At 48.4% G+C, this 23,614-nt stretch overlaps 1 protein-coding gene across 2 annotated transcripts in view; it reads left to right on the top strand.

The window, feature by feature from the left end:
• ASH1L (ASH1 like histone lysine methyltransferase) overlaps nucleotides 1–23,614 on the top strand; it is a 2,936,548-nt gene that overhangs the window by 2,760,638 nt on the left and 152,296 nt on the right. The window lies entirely within an intron of this gene.

The raw sequence follows: 23,614 nt of genomic DNA on the forward strand, positions 1-23,614 counted from the left end.
TTTGCTGAATTTGCAGCCCTGAAAAACCAGCATTTCTGTGAATAAGTGATCTCCTCGACTTTATCATCTTCACCCAAGATGATAGTGTTGTAATCAAAATCCTCTTGCAACAATAGAACCTCATTAATCTTCTCAGCGACATTCCTCCAAAATGTCCTTAATTCATAACAATCCCAGGTCAAGTTTAAAGGAACCAACTGCATGCTTACACCTCCAACAAGCCTCTGAATCAATCATCCCTCTCGCATGAAGTCTTTGGGGAGTCCAAAACACTCTACTAAGAATTTTGATTTGCCGGCATTGCTCTCCCAGATTAACGGAAGTCAGGGTCACGTTTTTACAAAGAAACATGGACCTCTCCACAGACATATCAGAGCCAAGGATCTCAGACCACTTAGATAATAATCCCTCTGCTGGCGTATACTGTTGGCACAGAGTCCTATACACCTTGGACGCCATACCGCCTTTTGCCTTATATTCAGGCAACCATAACGGCCAACCACCGCCATTAGCTGCACCTTGGCTCCGCAGTAAGCCTCTCAATTTCCTGTATTCTTCCATTGTACAGTCTCTGAGAACTTTAAATTGTGCAAGTCTTCTATAGCTGATCCATTTGCTGTCTTCTATCAGACCGCTCAGCCATAGTACACCACTCAGGAGCCATTTCAACCACAATAGCGGCCTCCCATTTAGCAGTATTCCTGGATTCAACCAGATTGGGATGAAATCCTTACCACATACTTTGCGCTAACTCTTCTTCCATAGCTCCCTTCAACAAGTTCTCAGAAATTTTGTTGGCGGAAATGACCGATATCCAGTTCCATCCACCGTGGACAGTATGGCCCTGGGCGGCAACGGAGATGAACGACTTGATTCCGCCAGCGTCCAGACATCCTCTGAATTTTCAATAAATGGAACCAGATGCCTGGCCCCAAAGGCCAAATGATCATTTTCAAAATCCGGAACCCCCAAGCCCCCACAGTCTTGGGGCAGCTGCAATTTCCATAATCTGAGGCGGGGCTGTTTGTTCTCCGAGAGAAAAGACTGGATCAAACTCTCAATTTTCTTCCAATAGCCCTTTTTAACATCCAGCGGAAGTACACTAAGCACATAGTTTATACGTAGTGTTGATGTCATTCACCTTCTGTCATGATCTCTGCTTCCAAAAGGTCAGGGTTTTCCCAACTCCCTTGGAAGCAGATCCATAACCCAGGTTCCGAGTGCCAACCAGTCCCAATTGGGACCTTTTGGACCCAGTCCTGGCGCCAGTGGCACCAGGCTCATAAATATGCCCAGTCCCAGCGCTGGAAGCGCCGGGCTCATAATGCTTGGGTGGACTTACCTTCAGCAGACCATGCTGCTTACTTGCCTGCCAGTTGAGCCTCTGATCCTCTTCTGTTTGGAACTACTTTTCCTGTTGGGTGGGGCTGGAGCCACTCCCTAGATTCAGAACACTGGAACTCTTCTGGAAGGCAGGAACTCTTTTCTTACCAGGAACTCTTTTCTTACTTAGCCGTGGCTGTGGAAGGAGACAACCTAAGCACTACAGGAGGCTATTTAAACCACACCCGGTGGATGAATCTTGCTTTGCGTTATTCTGCAACCTCTGCAGCAGAACGCTCATCGTGTCTTCTGCATCCGGTCCTGGGCCTAAGGAAAAAGGCTTACCATCCTGAATCCAGTCTTCAGCAACACCTATAAAGACAAGAAAGAACAGGTTAGCATTCCGGCATCTGAAAGGCAAAGGCTTACCATCCTGAATCCAGTCTTCAGCAACACCTATAAAGACAAGAAAGAACAGGTTAGCATTCCGGCATCTGAAAGGCAAAAGCTTACCTACTCTTCGTGCGCTCCGGAGGCCTTCGGCGCTGCATCCCGCATCTGAAAGACAAAACAAGGTGCGTTTAAAGACATTGGGGAACTTTAATACTCACGTGCCATTACTCCTTTCCACATCTAATCCAGTGGGTATTCCGGCACCCTGCAGCCGCTCCGAACGCGTACCTGCAAAATAAAAAGACAGTTAGAGCGCATAGTGAAGCAGGCAACAAGCGCTTACTTACGTGCTTCCAGGCGCTTCTATTCATCACACGGGCTCCATCTTCAACTCACTTCAGCCCGTCATCCGCCATCGCCGGAACCCTGCAAAACAAGAGACATCATTACTAAAGACTTTAAAGACATTTGAATGACTCGAAACTTACCGTTCGTGCAGTAAACGACGGACAGCAGTCCTCTGAAGTCAAGAGGCCTGCGCTACCTATCCAGTGAAGAAACTGGTTACAGCACCCTGCCCCGAGGCAGATGGAGAGCTCGGCATTCACTTACCTAAGACATCTTACTCTACACGTCAGGCATACAGTGCACAGAGGTCCAGCCCAAAGAGCCAACCGGGTGCTACACATCACCTTTGAAGATACGGTAGTCGCCCAGTCAAGACCGGCGCCTCTGCGAGAATCAGGTGAGCGTTACAGAACGCAAAGCCTACCGCAAAACTCTCGCCCAGGCGCTATGGAAACCTCGGATACTGACCCCCTAGCCCGGTTACTTGGGGAACTAAGGGCAGAAGTGCATGCAGCTCGTCAGGAAACGAATGCTCTAAGAAGGGAACTAATTATTTCCAAGGAGAGAACAGACAATCTTGCTAGACAAGTGCTACAGTCACAAGCCGGACAGACCCCGTTACCCGCATCAGGGGCAAATCTTCCTTCAACATCCTCTATGAATCCAGTGCAGATCAACCTACCTGGGAATGTACCTCTGGCTCCGCCCGAACGATTTTCTGGTGACCCAAAGAGGTTTGCAGTATTTATCAATCAGTGCCGGTTGCACTTCTTATGCCGGCCAGCAGCCTTTCCAACTGATCAAGCAAAAGTAGCTTTTGTACTTTCGTACCTTAGTGGCAATGCGGCAGACTGGTCGATCCCTCTAGTTAATCAAGATGATCCGGTTCTCCATGATTTTCAAGCCTTTCAGCTTAGTATGGAAAAACTGTTCGCAAGACATTCACAGGGGCAGGCCTTGGACAATGAGCTTCTTTCGTTGCGACAGGGTAATCAAGACCTTTTGGCTTATATTGCATCTTTCAATAGACTAATAGTGGAAACTCAATGGCCTGAGGACAAAAGGATTACGCTGTTTTATAGAGGTCTACGTGGAGAGCTCAAAGACGTTTTAGCCCAAGTAGTGAATCCCCCACAAGACTGTTCAGATTATATAGACTTGGTTGTTCAAATAGATCACAGGCTGCAGAACAGGAAGGCCGATCGTTCCAAGTTTGATGCTCGAGTATTTTCCAAACCGCCAACTCCTTCCAAAGGAGTAGACTCCGGGGAACCCATGCAAATAGGGGGTCTGAAAGGTCCTCTAACACAAAGGGAGCGGGAAAGGAGGAAACAGTTGCAATTATGCCTATATTGCGGAAACTCAGGGCACTTTCTTCGAGACTGTCCGGTGAAACCTGCCAAGAAGGCAGTAGGAGCTGCAGTTACCAAAGTTACAAACTCTGAGCAGGGAAACGACCTCACCCGACAAGAATAGAGGTCCTCTTGCCGAGCGTGAAAACCAGTTCCGTGACCTCGCATTTCGTGATACCTATGGTCCTCATTAGCCCTGATAATCCGGATCGATTACATGCAATTGAAGCTTACGTCGACAGCGGTGCCATCGGCAATTATGTGGATCATGAAATGGTTTTGAGGATGAATCTAACTCTTTGTCCCAAGGCTGTAAAGGACGTCATTACTACGGTGGATGGTACGGAGATAGCCTCCGGGCCAGTAACGCATACCACTCAAGAGGTGACGCTAGTAAGTCAAGATGGACACCATGAGAAGATCGTGTTCGATGTGATCAAGGCCCCTCAGTTTCAGATTATTCTAGGAATACCTTGGTTAGAGAAACACAATCCTCTGATCGATTGGCGAGCAAGAACGGTCCAGTTTCCAGAATGTGTCTCTACTTGTCACCCTCCACCTGGTGTTGCACTGGCCGCAATTTCTTCAGAGACTCCCCAGTTACCTCCTGAATACCTAGAATACCAAGATGTTTTCCGGAAGGATCAGGCTAACTCTCTACCTCCTCATAGGTCTTATGACTGCCAGATAGACCTGATACCTGGATCTACTCCTCCTTGTAGTAGAATTTATGCCCTCACCGAGCCTGAGAACCTTCACCTTCGACAATACCTGGATCAATACCTGGCAAATGGGTTTATTTGTCCTTCCAAGTCCCCTGCTCCTTCAGCTTTGTTCTTCGTTCCAAAAAAGGAAGGAGACCTTAGAACTTGTATCGATTATCGCTCCCTGAACCAGATCACCGTTAAGAATAGATATCCGTTACCTTTGATCCCTGAACTCCTGGACCAAGTCAGAAAAGCATGCATATATACAAAGCTGGATCTTAGAGGAGCTTACCACTTGGTACGAGTAAAAGAGGGCGATGAATGGAAGACGGCCTTCCGCACCAAGTATGGGCTATTTGAATATCAGGTCATGCCCTTCGGACTTTGCAATGCCCCGGCCGCCTTTCAATATTTTATGAACGATGTCCTCAGAGAGCTCATAGATGTATGTGTTGTTGTTTACATTGACGACATCCTCGTTTATTCTTCATCGGAATCTGAACATCGGAAACACGTGAAAATGGTCCTCGAAAGATTGCGTCAACACAAACTTTTCGCTAAGTTGGAAAAATGTGTTTTCAACGTGACTGAAGTTGAATTCTTGGGATTCATATTATCACCTGGCGGAGTGCGTATGGATTCAAAGAAGGTCGATGCAGTTCTCAAATGGCCATCACCATCCTCCGTAAAAGGTGTGCAAAGCATGTTAGGCTTCGCTAACTTTTACCGCAGGTTTATCCCCGAATTCTCTCGAATAGTCCAGCCCATCACTGCCTTGTTAAAGAAAAACAAACGTTTTGAATGGTCTACCGAGGCGGAACAAGCTTTCCAGGATTTGAAGACTACATTTATCTCTGCACCAATCTTAAAACACCCTCGCCCCGAACTCCCCTACATCGTGGAAACTGATGCTTCAAGCCTTGCCATGGGGGCAGTTCTATCACAAAAGGACCCGGTAACCAATCAGTTGCATCCCGTGGCATTTTGGTCCCGCAAATTCTCGCCTCCTGAAATCAATTACACGATTACTGACAAGGAACTTCTGGCTATCAAGTCTGCCTTTAAGGCTTGGCGGCATTATCTGCTGGGGGCCCGACACACCGTTACTGTGATTACGGATCACCGAAACCTGCAATATTTGAAGACCGCAAAAGCCCAATCCTCTAGACAACTCCGTTGGGCATTATTCTTTGCCGAGTTTGACTTCATAATTACCTATCGACCTGGTACAAAGAACGGTAAAGCCGATGCCCTTTCTCGGATGGGAGTGGAAGAACACTTGGTCAACCCTAAACCTGTACCAATCATTCCCGAACAAAGAATTCTGGGTGTAATCGCCACAGAATCCATAGAGGAAGTTAAGGATAAAGCCAGGCAACTTGTAACTCCAGCAAACATACAGAATTGGCATCTGCAGGGAAAGGACTTTGCAGTAAAGGACAACTTACTGTATTTCCAAGAACGAATATACCTACCCAGCACAGATTTACAGAAAAAAGTAATCTCTTGTTATCACAACTCTTTAATGGAAGGTCATCCCGGTATAGCCAAGACCTCAGAAAAGATCAAGCGCTACTTCTGGTGGCCGTCTTGGAAAAAAGATATCAGAGACTTTATAATGTCCTGTGGAGTATGCGCCCAAAACAAGAGTCAAAAGGAAAGACCAGCAGGCCTCTTACGCCCTATTGACATCCCACCTCGCCCTTGGCATACGCTTTCTATGGACTTCATCACCGATCTACCTCCATGCTCCGGATACAATACGATTCTAGTAATCGTGGACTTATTCTCCAAGATGGCGCATTTCATTCCGCTCAAAGGCTTGCCAACAGCAGCAACTCTGGCCCGAGAATTTCTCAAAAACATCGTCCGACTGCACGGTTTTCCTTCGGTTCTAATTTCGGATCGAGGTAGTCAATTTATTTCTCATTTTTGGCGAAGTTGCTGTCGGTTGGCTCAAATTGATGTGAGACTATCGACCAGTCACCACCCTCAGACCGACGGACAAACCGAGAGGACCAATCAAACTCTGGAACAGTATTTACGCTGCATGCTGCAACAAACTGAAAAAACTTGGAAAGATATCCTTTGGATAGCCGAGTATGCCTACAATAACTCTGTCCATTCGGGAACTGGGAAAACCCCGTTTTTTCTTTTGTACGGCAGTCACCCTCGAACCTCGGAGTTGGATCCCCTCCAAGATCTTGAAACACCAGCAGTAGACTACCTGCATTCTACAATCACCCAAGCCTTTAAGGAAGCTGTTTCTCACCTTCAAAGGGCTAAAGAACAATACAAGAAAGGAGCAGATCAACATCGGAAGGAAGCCCCTCACTATCAAGTAGGGGATCAAGTCTGGTTATCCACCAAATATCTATCTCTAAAGGGGCCACGCACATTCAACCCAAGATACCTTGGTCCCTATTCCATCACTACCATAGTAAACCCAGTAGCGGTCAAGTTGGACTTGCCCCCGCACATGAAGATACATCCGGTCTTCCACGTCTCTCTATTAAAACCCGTGCAACCTCAAACCCGACTAACCAAATCTCCAAAACCTATCCTAGTGGATGGAGAACTCGAGTTTGAAGTCAAAAGCATTCTGGACTCCAAGATCTCCAAATCTAAACTATTCTACCTAATTGACTGGAAAGGCTACGGCCCCCAAGAGAGATCCTGGGAACCTGCTGAATATGTCCACGCTCCTCGCCTAATCAAAAGATTTCACCGAACATTTCCTGACAAGCCAAAACCCCCGGAGAAGCCCGGTTTGGGAGGGGCCTTGAGGGGGGGTACTGTCATGATCTCTGCTTCCAAAAGGTCAGGGTTTTCCCAACTCCCTTGGAAGCAGATCCATAACCCAGGTTCCGAGTGCCAACCAGTCCCAATTGGGACCTTTTGGACCCAGTCCTGGCGCCAGTGGCACCAGGCTCATAAATATGCCCAGTCCCAGCGCTGGAAGCGCCAGGCTCATAATGCTTGGGTGGACTTACCTTCAGCAGACCATGCTGCTTACTTGCCTGCCAGTTGAGCCTCTGATCCTCTTCTGTTTGGAACTACTTTTCCTGTTGGGTGGGGCTGGAGCCACTCCCTAGATTCAGAACACTGGAACTCTTCTGGAAGGCAGGAACTCTTTTCTTACCAGGAACTCTTTTCTTACTTAGGCGTGGCTGTGGAAGGAGACACCTAAGCACTACAGGAGGCTATTTAAACCACACCCGGTGGATGAATCTTGCTTTGCGTTATTCTGCAACCTCTGCAGCAGAACGCTCATCGTGTCTTCTGCATCCGGTCCTGGGCCTAAGGAAAAAGGCTTACCATCCTGAATCCAGTCTTCAGCAACACCTATAAAGACAAGAAAGAACAGGTTAGCATTCCGGCATCTGAAAGGCAAAGGCTTACCATCCTGAATCCAGTCTTCAGCAACACCTATAAAGACAAGAAAGAACAGGTTAGCATTCCGGCATCTGAAAGACAAAAGTTTACCAACTCTTCGCACGCTCCGGAGGCCTTCGGTGCTGCATCCCGCATCTGAAAGACAAAACAAGGTGCGTTTAAAGACATTGGGGAACTTTAATACTCACGTGCCATTACTCCTTTCCACATCTAATCCAGTGGGTATTCCGGCACCCTGCAGCCGCTCCGAACTCGTACCTGCAAAATAAAAAGACAGTTAGAGCGCATAGTGAAGCAGGCAACAAGCGCTTACTTACGTGCTTCCAGGCGCTTCTATTCATCACACGGGCTCCATCTTCAACTCACTTCAGCCCGTCATCCGCCATCGCCGGAACCCTGCAAAACAAGAGACATCATTACTAAAGACTTTAAAGACATTTGAATGACTCGAAACTTACCGTTCGTGCAGTAAACGACGGACAGCAGTCCTCTGAAGTCAAGAGGCCTGCGCTACCTATCCAGTGAAGAAACTGGTTACAGCACCCTGCCCCGAGGCAGATGGAGAGCTCGGCATTCACTTACCTAAGACATCTTACTCTACACGTCAGGCATACAGTGCACAGAGGTCCAGCCCAAAGAGCCAACCGGGTGCTACACATCACCTTTGAAGATACGGTAGTCGCCCAGTCAAGACCGGCGCCTCTGCGAGAATCAGGTGAGCGTTACACCTTCCCCCAGAGACTCAATTTAAGCGCACTCCATCTCATCAAGTCAAGCTCCAAAGATTGAATCACATGTATAATGTTGACATCCATTATTTTTGAGACATCATTCGTTAGCCAAATCCCAAGGTATCTCATTTTACTCGGACACCACTTTAATGGAAAGTTCCTCATCCTCAAAACAGTGCAAGCGGTTGATGCCGGCAGCGCTTCTGACTTGTCCCAATTGATCTTGTATCCGGAAACCCTGTTGAACACACCAATCAACTCAGTCAGGACAGGAATGGAGCTCTCCACATTCTTAACCACCAACATGATGTCATCCGCATATAACCAAACTTTCTGGTAGGCTGCACGATAGCGTACTCCTTCAATTCTATCCTCATCTCTTATCCTCACAGCCAACAATTCCATGGCGATTACAAACAAAATCGGCGACAGTGGACAGCCTTGCCTCGTGCCTCTCTCAAGCTCAAAAACGCCAGAGCTCATGCCATTAGTCCGAACACAAGCAGTTGGTTGTGAATACAGCAGTCTTATCGATACGATAACGTCATCTCCAAATCCAAAGCCTTTCAATGTACTCAAAAGATATGTCCATTCAATACGATCGAAAGCTTTCTCAGCATCCAAGTATAACGTCACCACATCATTTTGGTGTTCTCTGCTCTCATATAGAGTCAGCAACAGTCTTCTCATATTATCTGATATATGTCTACCTTTCACAAACACAGATTGACCTACATCTATAATATCCATTAGAGCATTTTCAATCCTCAAAGCTAATGCCTTGGCAAAAATCTTGTTGTCAGTGTTGAGTAAGCTGATTGGCCTATAGCTGTCAGTTTTCACCGGTGATTGTCCCTCCTTCAGAAAAACAGAGATTGAAGCGTGCCTTGTTGAACTTAGAAGGCACCCATCCCTCAAAGAGGCGCGTAGCATTGCTAGCATTAATTCAAAAACCTCTACTGGGAAAATTTTAAAATGTTCCGCTGGTAGTCCATCCGGGCCTGGGCATTTTCCAGAATTCAACGCACAAGCTGCCGTCCTGAGATCCTCCATGCACAATTCTCTTTCCATGGACTCCAAAGATTCCGAACTTACTTTCTTCAAATGGCAGTCCTCCATGAATTGACAAATTGCATGCTCAGATAAGTCGGTTTCTGAAGTGTACAGGGTTTTGTAGTATGACAGAAACGCTGCATTAATTTCCATAGGATCAAAAGTCACTACCCCATCCTGTCTCTCCACTGCATTATTATCCATGACTCTCAACCGATGTGCAAGAAGCCGATCAACATTTTTCACCTTTTTCAAAGTAGTTGCTTTTGGTTCTAAAAAGCAACCAATCAGCCTTTGAAGAATACAAATCTTCCAGTCTCTCCTTTTTCAGCGTTAATACTCTTAAAGGTTCACTTGAAATGTTTTGCATATTACTCCTCTCGAGATCCTGAATGTCATCATTAAGCTTTTTCACTTCTGCATCTCTGATTTTTTTCTTGCTTGACAAGCCAATCAGCAAACCTCTCATATAAGATTTAAAGGCTTCCCACACAAACTCCACCCTGACCTCACCAGTCCAATTCACAGATACAAAGAATCTCGCCTCTTGAACTATCTTGTCCACAACTTCATCGTCGTCTAATAGGTATAACTCCTTTCCCTCTCTCATGTCATTACTCTGGCTATATCTGTTTTTTCCATTTTCCTGGTTGTGGTTGCTACTCCTCTTGTTGATCTTTCGTACATTGTCTCCTGTCTATTGGCCTACCCTTCTCTAGTCTTGCTTTTATATTTCCATCTCTCCCCACCTGCTGTTGATCTGTGTTTTATTTTACTATCTCCAAATGTCTCTTTTGCTCTGTTTCTATCCCTCACTCCTATTTTGTGTTTGTCCTATTATTAACTCTGTTTCCCTTCTCACTTTATTTGTTGCCTTATCGTGTAGCTCACTGCTCTCTCTTCCTGTTGCTCGAATTCCTGTTTTGGATTGTCTAGTATGTTCTCTGTCCCTTGCTCCCTGTGACACTCCCTGTCACACCTCTGTCCCTTGCTCCCTGTGACACTCCCTGTCACACCTTTGTTATTATCTATTGCTTAGGTTCAGAGTTGCCCTTCCTCTCCTGTTTTTCTGTTTGTCTTTTAACATAGCACCAATAAATATCCACAAACCTGAAAATGCCTTTTCTATTTAAAAATCTAGTGCAGCTTTAACATTGGGTGCTCCTTTTTAGATGTGTGAAAAACCTTCTTTTGGCCATTACGCTGGGAGATATAGAGTTAACGGTTTGTCTGACCAGATGAAGCCCTTGATTGAATGCAGATGCTTTACCAACACTGTTTGTCATTACAAGAGCCCATATGAGATGTGTGTTCTGAGCCATTACAGGTATAGCCGCCTTGATGAGGTGTATATTCTGAGCCATTACAAGTATAGTGGTCCTCATGGGATGTGCGTGTTCTACTTCTGAGCCATCACAGGTATAGCAGCCCTGATGAGTTGTGTATTCTGAGCCATTACACATATAGCAGTCCTCGTGGGATGTGCTTCTTCTGAGACATTACAAGTATAGCAGCCCAGATGAGATGTGTCTGTTCTAAGCCATCACAGGTATAGCAGCCCCAATGAGGTGTGTGGTCCTGAGCCATTACAAGCACAGCGGCCCTGAAGAGAGTTGTTCTGAGCAATCACAGGTATAGCAGCCCTGATGAGGTTTGTGTTCTGAGCCATTACAAGTAGAGCATCCCGGATGGAATGTGTGTGTTCTGAATCAATGAAAATTTAGTAGTCCTTTTGAAAAGTTGAAAGTTAAGTCAACTGTGTTACAATTGAATGCAGACTCATCAACTCACCCATTAACAGAATTTTAACTAACAGGTTACAAAATAATCTCTGCAGCGGGGTTGTTGACCCACTGAGCTGCATTTCCCAACAGGCTGCTTACACTGAAAGTCACATAGGGTTAGGGCACTGGCAGTTCCATGCGAGGCTTGCCTGACATAAGTGGCTTGTCAAAAGCTCTAAGCCTGTTTGGACTATCCTACATTAGTCAGGAGATTCATAATGAGGCTTTGAAATGTGCTAGATTTGTGGCAGTGGGACTCGGTAATCAGACATGGGAGAAGCAGATGTTTTGAAAAGTGCAAGACCGAGTAGAAGGGATTGAAATATGACAGCAATGCCATCTTCTCACACTGTCTGAGGTTTAGCTCGCTGCAGAAACTGCCAACAAATGTTCATGCTTTCTTAACAGCAGCTCTGTTAAGAAATGTAGGTACTGTCCCAAAACATAGAAATCCCGCTAAGAAATGTGGGCGTGATGCAATTAGCCCTGCTGTGAATATTTGGCATTGTGCCATGACATGCGTACTCTATAGCAGCTCCATTGATACATTAGGCTACTTTGCCTGAATATATAGCAGTCCTGTTAAGAGGTACAGGTACAATTTGTGCCACTGAAAATATATACAGCACTGCTTCTACTTGTATCCATTATTCCTGCTTGCTGTGGTTGGTCAGAAAGGGAGTTCAACTTCAGACCACATGCCTAGCTATGCAATTGGTGTGCTTCTGAAATTAAAAGAAAACAAAGTATGAAATGCCCCTGCTGCTGCAGCTCCCCTGCCTCTATTAAAGGGAATGAAGCAGAAATGCAGCCCTTGTTTAATACAGTTTTAATTTTACACAATACCACCTGTGTGTGTCCTAAAGCAAAGTGAAAAGCATGTTCGTGATTCAAGATGCTTTAGTAACACTGTAACCTACAAAATGCAGGCAGTTGAACAAAGTGAACAAAACACAAATTCCCTTTTACATTACAATTTTAAGTATTATCTTGATGAAATCATTAACAGAGGAGAGTGTTAAAAAATTAAACAGACCAGGACCATCCCAGTTGCGTCTTTCAAGGAACTGTGTCGATTACTACAGTAAAGGGTGGATTTGCAAGCTGCTGCTAGACAGCCTGTCACCAGTGAGCTCCATGATTTATGGGGGTGCTGCCATAAATAGCATGTCTAAGTGGTACGCAAGGAAGACTTAAAAGGGCCATATTGACAAGATTTCTGTGCGTAAAAAGGCCTGATACTCGCCTTATCTGGAGCACTGCGTGGAGCCCTTGCTCACTATTCTTAGAGAGGCACAGCTTCACCCTACTGATAGTTCCAACCAGACCGAAACACGTTTCTGGGTTGCTGTTGGTACTCTTGTTCAGAGGAGAATTGCCTAGCGTGTTGGTGCTGGACTGCCCCAGGGCAGGACAAAGACTGATATATTTTGGATATTTCTCCTCTGTGAAAGATGGTGAGCTAAATAATCTGGGTTAGGCTCTCGTTACTGGGACTAATGTCTGGCAGAAGGACTCCCTGGGACCCCCCTTGTTTTTTGCATTGTTGACCAGCACCCCTTTTTAGCACTTGGAGGAATGGCACGATTTGCATTGCCCAGAAGGCAAACCATCTTTCGAGGGGATTGGTTCCTCCGACGTATTCCACATCTATGACAGATAATCACCACAGCTGTGCTGCTTCAGAAAACCTTTGGCTCCTGCGTCGATGGCATCGATACGCTGTCCTCGAGGGCCTCCGTCGAGCCGACGTCACCGGATGTTATAAGTAGGACGCACGACGCCTGTAGCCTCAGTTCTGATTTTTCCGCGAACATGTTCGCTTAGGAGATCTCGGCGCGCCTCGGTTCTTCGGTTCTATCGGTTCTTCGAACTTGGTGTTTGTGAAGATATCATGTCTTCGTCGTCTTCTACCCCGCGGTCGGGATTCAAGAAGTGTCTGAACTGCGGGTCCAAGATGTCACTTACGGATCAGCACGACGTCTGCCTCTGGTGCCTGTAACGCTCACCTGATTCCCACAGAGGCGCTGGTCTTGGCAGGAAGGTATCTGTGACCCGAAAAGTGATGTGCAGGACTCTATTTGCTTCTGGGGCCGAACCTCTTCGCACTGTGTGTCGAACTCGAAGAGTGAGATTTCTGCAGGTGAAAGAATATGGGGGTTAATGATCTGGGTTGTTGAATGTCCCTCTCTCTCTCTCTCCTTAGCTTCTCCGTAGAGCCCCCAGGTCAACGTGCTCACCTTAGATAGGTGAATGCTGGACTCTCCATCTGCGTCTGGTGCAGGGTGCCGTTGCCAGTTCCTTCACTGGTGAAACATAGGCCTCTTGACATCAGAGGATCGCTACCGTCGTTAACTGCACGAGCGGTGAGTTTCTGGACACCTTTTTAGTCCTTTTAGTCTTTAGGTGCGTGGGCACGTTAATATAGAACAGGACTCTGTATAATGCTTTTTCCTATTTGTCTTGCAGGGCTCTTGAGATAGGAGGTGGTGTGAAGAGAGCCGAAGTTGGAGCCAGAGCCTTGGAATTTGGAATGAAGCGCTTGGAAATGCGTAAGTAAATGCAAGCGCTCTAACTGTCTCTTTTCCCTTGCAGCTGTGAGTTCGTGCTGAAGAGATGCTGGAAAACACCGGAGTATTTGCAGGCGTTCTACTGTGGCGAGCGCGATGGACGTGAGTAAATACCTGTCTAATGTCTCTTCGTTTGTCTTTCAGATGCTGAGTTGCAGCGTTGAAGAAATCCGGAATTCGCGGAGTGCCGGTAAGTAATAACAATGCTTTTGTCTTCACAGGCGGAGGTGCAGCGTGAAGAAATGTTCGCTGCCGATGGATCAGGTGAGGAAAGCGCTGCGTGTAAAGGTTGCAGTGCTAACCTGTTGTTTCTTGTCTTTGCAGGTGCTGCTGAATACTGGATACAGGAGTGGTAAGTATTGTTCTTGCAGGTTCAGGATCGGAAGGAAGAAAGGCTGGAACAGACTCGGTGAGCGTTCTGCTGCAGATGCAGAATAACGCGAAGCACGTTTGTTCAATCGGGTGTGGTTTAAATAGCCTTGGAGTGATGAGGCATCTTCCTCCACGGCCCCGCCTAGGTAAGAAAAGAGTTCCAGTTCCAGAAGAGTTCCCGTGTTGTATCCAGGGAGTGGAGCTTGCCCCACCCAGGTAAGAAAGTAGTTCCTGTTCACAGAGGATTCCTATGTGGCTGGTAAGTAAGCAGCATGGTCTGCTGCAGGTAAGTCCACCCAAGCATCTTCATACATATTATGAGCCCGGCGCTTCCAGTGCCGGGACCGATGGCTTTGATGAGCCTGGTGCCACCGGCGCCAGGACAAGGTCCAAAAGGTCCCAGTGGGGACCGGCTGGTGCCTAAGATAACAGTTAGGGGCCTGCTTCCAAGGACGTTGGGCTGTTCCTGACTCCTTGGAAGCAGTGATCATGACAGTGCCTCGGCGAGGACCACGCCACTGATGACTGTGACGATTGCCAGTCATTAACGTCGAAGGCCTTGCAGGAGCAGAAGAAGTTTTCTGTAGGTAGGGTTTCCAAACCCCGAAAGTCAAAATCCGCTGGGCTTTCGACCGACGATTCGAGGGGCGACTCTCCGCGTCATCAGCGTAAGTCCAGGGGGTCTCTGTCCTGGAGTGGTTCCCGCCATTCCTCTTCCTCCTCGAGACACTCGCGGAAGCGCTGTCACCGATCGCCTTCCTGTTACGCTCACCTGGTATCCACAGGGATGCCACCCAGCCGGGTTACTCGCTGGTATACTTCTCAGCTTTGCCCAGATGTGGTCTGCGGGGGAAGGTTCTGCCTGAAAATACAGGAGGACTGTGTTCAAGATTGACCGACTGGGGTAAGTATACTCCCTTCTTCCCCCCGTATGATTTCAGCTCCTCCGGGGCCCTCTCCTCACCTTGTGGTAGAGTTAGGCGTGCTCTCCGTCTGCTTCTTTGCAGGGGCGCGTTGTCTTTCGTGGGCGTGTGTGGTCCAGTTACTTCACAATCGGCCTGTTTGATATTGTTCAGGTAGGTCTTATTGCTGTTCTTTAGTATTGTTGCTATCCTGCATGCCTTTCTTTGTTTAAAATGTCTCTTTTTCTCCCTTAGGTATGCGGAGCTTCAGCGTGGCGAACTGGCTTGGTTGAGCCCCACTGGTAAATGATGGCACACTAAGAGCTCTATGATGCGGTAAGTAAGCGCTATGCGCAGCGCTGCAAAGTCTTTCCTTTGCTAACCTGTGTTTTCCTTCCTTGTAGGTCGCAGTGTTCTTCAGCGCGAGTGGAATGTCCGGAGTGGTGCCAGCCGAGAGGCGACCAGGCAGGTAAGCCTTTTGAGCAGTTCGTAATTTGTAAATGTCTCTACTGCTTTCTTTAATGTTGCCTGTATCTTCCTCTTTCAGGTCGTTCTCTCCAGGAGGCGTGCAGATTTGAAGAAGCTGTTCTCAGGAGCTGCGAGTGGGTAAAGATGAAGACTGCAGGTAAGATGCTGCTGCTAATGATGTTCCTTTTGTCTCCTTGCAGGTTCTGCTTCTCCGAGGTTTGGGGGGGAATAGCTGGACACGGTGAACATCACGTTGCAAGCTGCAAAGTTACGCAAAGCGTGTTGTCTTGCTTGGGTGTGGTTTAAATAGCCCCAACAAAATAGTCCAGGTAAAGTAGTCCCTAGGCTACCACATCCAAAACACTAGACCGCATAGCTTGGTTCCTAGGAACCAAGCTATGTGGATGCCTCCATGTTGGCTGACAATACAATAAAGTAGTTCCCAAGCACATTGTTTTTCATGGTGTATGAGCCTGGCGCCATAGACTGGCCCATGAGGGCTTTTGAAGAGGATGGCAGGCTCTAGAGGCCCGAGTCCTGACTCCACCTGGACAATGGGTTTGCCAGCGGTGGTTTTGGGCGAGGGTCGTGACAGCACTCCCCCCTAAGGCCCCTCTCACGGTGTTCCTTCTGTTTGGCCCAGGTTTAGTTGGGAAGTTCCGATGGAATTTCCTGATTAGACGCGGTGCATGGATGTTCTCACTGGGCCACCCAGGATCTATCTTGTGGTCCAAATCCTTTCCAATCAACGAGATAATATAGCTTGGACCTAGAGTATTTAGAGTCCAATATATCTTTGACTTCGAATTCTGGTTCTCCGTCAACAAGTATGGGCTCAGGTGGTATCCCAATCCGTGTGCCGGGTTGCATTGGTTTCATGAGGGACAAATGAAATACCGGGTGGATTTGTAGATTAGGTGGTAAATCCAGTTTCATGGCACCTGCGTTGATAATTGCCTTAATGGTATAGGGTCCTAAGTATCTGGGATGTAAGGTCCGGGTTCCCTTGATGGTTACGAATTTAGCGGCTAACCAAACTTTGTCTCCTACTTGATAATCAGGGGCCTTTTTCCGGTGTTGGTCGGGGAATCTCTTTTGTTTTTCTTTAGCATGAATAAGATGTTCCTTCGCTTTCTTGAAAGCCTGAGTAATGGTTGTGTGTAGAGTCTTTACCGCTGGCATTTCCAAGCTGGCTGGAAGGTCTAGTTCAGAGGTACGTGGATGTCTGCCATAAAGGGTATAGAAGGGCGTTTGTCCGCGCTCGCCATGAGGGCTTTTCAAGAGGATGCCAGGCTCTAGAGGCCCGAGTCCTGACTCCACCTGGCCAATGTGTTAGCCAGAGGGGTTTTGGGGCGAGGGTCGTGACACTTCCTCGTCCGAGGACTCCGCCAGACGGTGGGTAGCTTGTCCTCGGGCGGTCGGCGCGATCCCGCGATCTTCGAGGTCCCGGTCGGACAAGGTGGATCGCTCTAGCCATGCCCGCTCTAGGTCCCGCTCCTTGACGCCCTAGAGACCGGTGGAGCCTGTGAGGTCTTCTAAGAAGACGTTGCCGCCCTCGGCACCATGTCAGTCGAGGGACTCTCTTGAGGCTCCGCCTCCGAGGAAGTCATCGGCAGCGAGGCCGTCGAAGGACACGCTTGGGGCACCGCCCTTGAGGCCTGTGTCGAAGCCATTGGCGCCACGCTCAACGTCGATGCCTTTTGTGGAGGCTGTGCCGGAGGTACCCCGTGCATCGGTGGAGACTCCGAGGAAGGCCCTGAAGAAGTCAGTGAGGCCTGTATTTGAACCTTTTTCTGTGCCCTCAACCAGGGAGTTATTCCACCCTCTGGATTATATCTCTGAGGTGGATGAAGGGTCTGAGGAAAGTTTGGTACCTGATGAGGTACCTGGCGACCTGTTATCTGGTCATAGCCAATTGGAAGGCCTGTGTCATTCTTTGCACAATGCCAGTGGTCTTGTTACCTCCCCGGAGGTCGAGTTTGGCAGGCCTTAGCCTGGTACGCATGCTGAATCTTCGTGCAGGCGCCTCATGTCGAGGGTGACTGAATACTCTGCGCCACCAGTGGATTTTCTGCAGGATGACCTGACAGATATCCTTGACCAAGGTCCACCCAGTGACCCGGTGCTGCCATTTCATATGGCTTTACAGAGAAGGGTGGCAGCGGCTTGGACTGCTCCGGAGAGTCTCACAGCAGTGAGCAAGTCGTTGCCGAAAAAATACCATCCAGCCAGTAGCGACCCCTACTACTTGACTACGCACCCCACTCCGGAGAGCTTGGTGGTGCAGGTGGCTACGGCCCCAGCAAAGCAGGCGTCGTACCCTACCATCCCTCCTGATAGGGACGACAAACGTTTTGATGGCTGGGCAAAGAAAGTGTTTTCTTCAGGGGGTATGGCTTTACAGGCAGCCAACTTTGTGTGTGCCTTAGCACGTTTCACTCACACTCTGTGGAATTGTGTGACTTTGGAGGCTGAACATATTCCCGACGGGGAGGAACGGGATGGTTTTCTTGCCCTCGTTCAGGATGGCAAGGATGCCATGTGTGAATCCGTTCAGTCGGGTCTGGACGTGGCAGACTGTGTCAGCCGGTCCATGGCGGCGAGCACCGTGATGCGCAGGTTTGCGTCGTTGCGGAAGTCGGGGTTTGCTCCTGACGTACAAGCCCAGCTTCTTAACATGCCCTTTGGTGGTGAACATCTTTTTGGCAGCAAGGCTGACGAGAGCCGTGCAAGGTTGCAGACCTCCAAATCTGCAGCAAAGTCGTTGAGCGCTGCAGTTCGCCAACCTCTGGCTTTTCGTCCTAGGGGACAGCAATGGAGGGGAGGTTCCTTTCGATACTGCTGTAGTAGATCGAGGGGAGCTGGAAGTCAAAGGGGCCACCATAGGAGTACCAGAGGTGGAAAACAAGGTACTCGATGAGCCAAGGCAGCTCGGGCAGTTGCCTCTTTGCCCTCAGGCACTGCCACTTCAGCTCAGTCATGAGGCCATGTCCCATGGTTTACCGGTTGGGGGAAGGCTGGCGCAGCATCTTGTAGAATGGCGTGCCATTACTTCAGATGTGTGGGTTCTGGAGATCATTGCCCACGGCTACTGTCTTCCTTTCCGGCAGAGGCCTCTTGACAATCCACAAGGGAATCTCTCTTTGAAAGAGTCTGGATCCGCTCCTTGCACAGGAAATCAAATCCCTGTTGAAGAAAGGCGCCATAGAACTGGTGCCTGTAGCGGAGAGGAACAAGGGATGGTATTTCCCCTTATTTTTTGATCTCGAAGAAAGACTGGGGATTGAGACCCATCATGGACTTGCGTGGTTTGAACAAGCTTCTCAGGAAGGACAAGTTCAAGATGGTTACTCTCTCTCAAGTCCTCCAGGCCCTTCAGCTTCAGGACTGGTTGGTGTCTCTCGACCTCAAGGACGCTTACTTTCATGTGCCGATTCATCCCAAGCACAAGAAGTACCTGAGGTTCACGGTTGGCGACTCGCATTTTCAGTTTTCGGGTACTGCCTTTCTGATTGACCGGCGCCCCGAGGGTCTTTACCAAGCTCATGGTGGTGGTGGTAGCGTATCTCATGAAAGGGGGGATTCACGTCTACCCCTACCTGGACGATTGGTTGATCAGGGCGCCCTCTCCTGAGCAAGTCCTGGATCATCTGTCAGTCACCTGCCACTCCCTTCACAAGCTGGGCTTCTCCCTCAACTTAAAGAAGTCCCACTTGACACCTACCCAGCAGCTCCAGTACATCGGAGCAGTGCTAGACACTTCTCTGGGGCAATGTTCGCCTCCTCAGGTGAGGGCTCATCACATTCTGCAGATGATGCACAAGTTTCAACATGCCCAGAGTCTCCTGGCGTTCGAGTTCTTGAGGTTGCTCAGCCTCGTGGCTTCCTGCATTCTTCTGGTGCCAGAGGCCAGGTTGCAGATGAGATCTCTGCAATGGGCTCTCAAGCTCCAGTGGTCGCAGTCCTTCGGCAGGATGTCGGACCCCATTCAGGTGCCGTCCTCAGTCGCCCAGGATCATCTTTGGTGGGCCATCAAAGGCAATCTGATGAAGGGTGCTCCATTTTGGCTACCCTGGCTGGAGGTGACGATCGTGACAAACTCATCCCTCACAGGATGGGGAGCTCATGCCAACGAGTTGACAGTCAGCAGTCGTTGGTCTCTGTCGGAGTCCAGACTCCATATCAGTCTGTTGGAGCTGAGGGCCGTCAGGCTAGCCCTGAAGGCTTTTCTGCCGGCTGTGCGGGGGAAGAATGTCCTGATTCTGACGGACAACACAGTGGCCATGCACTACCTCAACAAAAAAGGGGGGGGCATGGTCTCTCCCACTGTGCAGAGGCGATGCAGCTCTGGTTCTGGGCCATCCAGCAGGAAATTTCGATCTCAGCAGTTCATCTGGCCGGAGACGAAAACATGGCGGCCGACGCTCTGAGCAGGCAGAGCACGGTCTCCCATGAGTGGGAGCTGGCGCATTAGACTCTTCTGGAGATCTTTACCCTTTCGGGGACCCCACAAGTGGATCTCTTCATCACTAGTGTCAACTGGAAGTGCGAAAGATTCTGCTCGCAGGAATTTCCTCCAAGAGGAGCCTTAGGGGACTCGTTCGTAGTGGAGTGGTCCTTCCCTCTGCGGTACGCGTTTCCTCCAGTCCCCATCATTCCGCAAGCGTTGCGGAGGTTACGGAGGTTCGGTTCCCGAATGATCCTCATTGCTACGGCATGGGCCAGGAGAACGTGGTAACCGGACCTTCTCAACATCTCAATCTGCCCTCCACGCCGTCTTCCTACCGAGACGATCTGCTCTCACAGGAGTGGGGGGGGTCTGGTTCTCCATCCAGGAGACAAGTCCCTCAACCTTCATGCTTGGCCTCTGAAAGGTTGAGGTATAAGGATTGTGACCTCCCTGAAGACGTGATGGAGGTGTTGCTTTCGGCCAGAAGGCCTGCAACAAAGTCCCTGTACCGTTGAAGAAAGTTCTTATTTTAAGATGCCTTTTATTTGTCAGTTTCTGAAAGGGCTCACTAATGTGTTCCCACCGTCATCTTTCCAGGTGTCCGGTTGAGATTCGAACCTGGTTCTAAAATTCCTAATGGGAGCTCCGTTTGAGCCTTTACATTCTTGCCCTTTGAGACTGTTGACTTTCAAAACTGTATTTTTAGTTGGTTACTTCCGCTCGCAGAGTGAGTGAGTTACAGGCACTATCCGCTAAGCCACCCATCACAGTGTTCCATAAGGACAGGGTTGTCCTTAGGATTTGTCCTTCTTTTCTTCCGAAAGTTGTGTCGGAATTTCATTTAAGCCAGAAGGTCATTCTTCTGGCATTCTATCCTCCTCTGCATCCGGCTCCATAGGTTGGATCCTAGGAGAGCGTTAAGCTTCTACATCTCACGTTCCGGGTCAGAGTGGACGATCAGCTCTTTGTAGGATACGCTGGAAGGCGTTTGGGTCAAGCTGTTAATAAGCAGACCTCGTCAAGATGGATTATCTTGAACATCTCGGAATGCTACCATCTGGCGGGTAAGGACAATTCTACTAGGGGTGTGGCTGCCTCCACTGCTCTGCAGAGGGGTGTTCCCATTCGTAACATTTGTGAAGCAGCCACATGGGCCCCTGTCCATACTTTCGTCAAACACTACTCCCTGGATTGTATCCATGGGCAAGATTTGGCCTTTGGTAAGGCAGTCCTCTATTCTGAAATTTGATTGGGCATTCTAAAATTCCACCTCCTTACGTTGTTACTGCTTTGGGAGTCTGTCATATATGTGGAATACGTCAGAGGAACCGATCCCCTCAAAGAACAAGTTACTTTCTTACCTGGGAACGTTCTTTCGATCGGATGTTCCGACGACGTATTCCACATCGCTCCCTCTCTACCTGGCCCTCTACAGAATTTCTTATGCGTTTGCAGCTTCTGTTTCCGCAAGGCTTTCTGTAGTCATTCTGGCAGAAGATTGGTGCCACACGTTCTGGGAAAAAATTACAACTGAGGCTATGGGCGTTGTGCGTCCTACTTATAACATTCAGTGATGTTGGCTCGACGGAAACCCTCGATGACAGCGTATCGACGTCATCGACACAGGACGCAGACATCGAAAATTTTCCGAAGCAGCACAGCTGTGGTGATTATCTGTCATAGATGTCGAATATGTCGTTGGAACATCCCATCGAAAGAACGTTACCAGGTAAGAAAGTAACTTGTTCTTCTGCACCCAGCCTGGCAAGACTTGCAGGTCCACTGGTTTCTCCTGCGTCCTGGGCCCATTCATATAGGTCTTTGATCTTCGTCAAAGGGACCCAACATCTCCATTTGCGGGCCACAAACAATTTGTATGTTTCCTTGGGTCCTTATATCTTTAATTATGTCTTTTAGAAATAAATGCTTGGCTCTCTGGGGCCTGATATAGCCTCAGGGCCACTGTTGCATCATTGGAAAGCCTAGGGCATTTTTCTTTTTAAGCTTCAGCCTTCTTTATCATTCTTCTTCCACCTTTGAAGACCCAGATACTCCTCCAACTGTGGTGAGGCTGAGACTTAAGAAGAGTGAGGGTGGTGAATCTGTTAGGGAGAATTCTCATAAATGGTTAATTTCCCTTACCTACTGAGTCCCTCAGCAGCTTTGCTGGATTTCTAGGATTTTTTTTTTCACCTGGTAAGAGTGTGAGCCTTTTTCCCACTCTTAGATGTGTTTTGCTGTGTGTATTATCACTGTTTGTGTGATCTTGGGCACTGGATCCTCACCTACTCCATGTGCGCCACTTTTTGTGTGTTACACAGCACCTTCAGTGCAGTGACATAGGGTTGTCTTTGAGACTTCCCACTGACTCCATTTTTCTGGGGCTGACTACTGTCCCCCAGAAACAGATAAAGTTGCCATTAACTTTATATAGTTACTTTAAACCACAGACCCAGTACTCCCCATCTTACATGGAGTATTGGAAAGGGTTAACTCTTATCCCTTTTTGTCTGTGCCTCTTGGAGCCTTGTTTCGCTCCCTTAATTTTAAGACTTGGCTGGTGGCAGTGGTATCTACCCTAACTTTCCTACCGCGATTATATTATATAAACGTGATATTGTTCCAGGCTATTACAGTAGCCTCGAACATAAACCTGCTTTACCAAATACATTTTATTTTGGTTCCACTGGGTTTATTCACCATTTGTTTTTGTTACTCTTTCTCGTGTTTTACTCTGCGCGCCAAACCGGGGATGACTCCTTTGTTCACTGTCTTCTTGTGGGCTTCTGCACAGAAGCCCTTCTTAAGGCGCCTGATAGTCTAGGTAGGCAGGATGTGAGGGAGGTATCTTCGGACCCCTGCCATGGGTTGCCTTAGTAACCCAAGTCTCTCTTGGCTGATTGGCTAAGGGGGCTGGCCTTGCCAGGCCAGCCACCCTGCTGTGTGATTGACAGCCAGGCTGTATGAATGGGGGAAAACTGCATAAAAAGCAGGTCTCTGGGACTGGAAAGGCAGAGTTGCCACTGGAACGAAAGAACCAACGAGGAACTGAAAGAAGAGGACCCCTACCAGGACTGAACTGCCCGGTGAAGCCCTGCTGCAGGTCCGAATCCGACGACAGAGAAGATCCTCCAGGAAACTTCTTCCCTTGAGCTGGTGGCACCAACCAGTTCGCCCAAAATACAAGCCAGGACCCGTCGTCTGGTCGAATTTGCTGTACAGAGCTACAGTAGGCCGGATAGCCAGGAAGGTCGGACCCTGCTTGGGTTTTAAGGAGCGCACCTTTTATTTGTTGTTTTGCTCTGCTGCTGGTTTCTTCCTTGGGTGGCGCAGGACCCTCCAGTCTTCCTACTTCTGATCAGTCCGACAGTCGCTTCAGGAACCGTGAGCCTGCAGAAACCACCTGGAACGTCCGCCTCAGCTACAGCTCCCTCTTCGTTTTAATGTACTGTGCAAATCCGCTTGTCCGTTTCGTTCAACTGCGGTGAAAGTGTTTGAAATCTTTCTCCAATCCGAGAGCTTGTCCTTCTCTTCTCTTTGAACTAACTTTTCTACCAACTAACCTCGTACGGAATCTGTGCCGCAAACTTTACCGCAAACTACTCTGAACTGTGTGATCTTGAGCAAAAGACTTTTGACCCATTGACTTTGGCCCTAAACCTTTTCTATCTGATCTCCTCACTGTAGCCTCTCTCGTTCAATTGCCCCCAGTACTTACCTGTTGGTTTTGCTTAATCTCTAATAACTTTGTCTTTCCCTCCCTTT

Source organism: Ambystoma mexicanum, chromosome 1p, assembly GCF_040938575.1.
Source record: "Ambystoma mexicanum isolate Mex_15411 chromosome 1p, UKY_AmexF1_1, whole genome shotgun sequence".
Classification (NCBI taxonomy): domain Eukaryota; kingdom Metazoa; phylum Chordata; class Amphibia; order Caudata; family Ambystomatidae; genus Ambystoma; species Ambystoma mexicanum.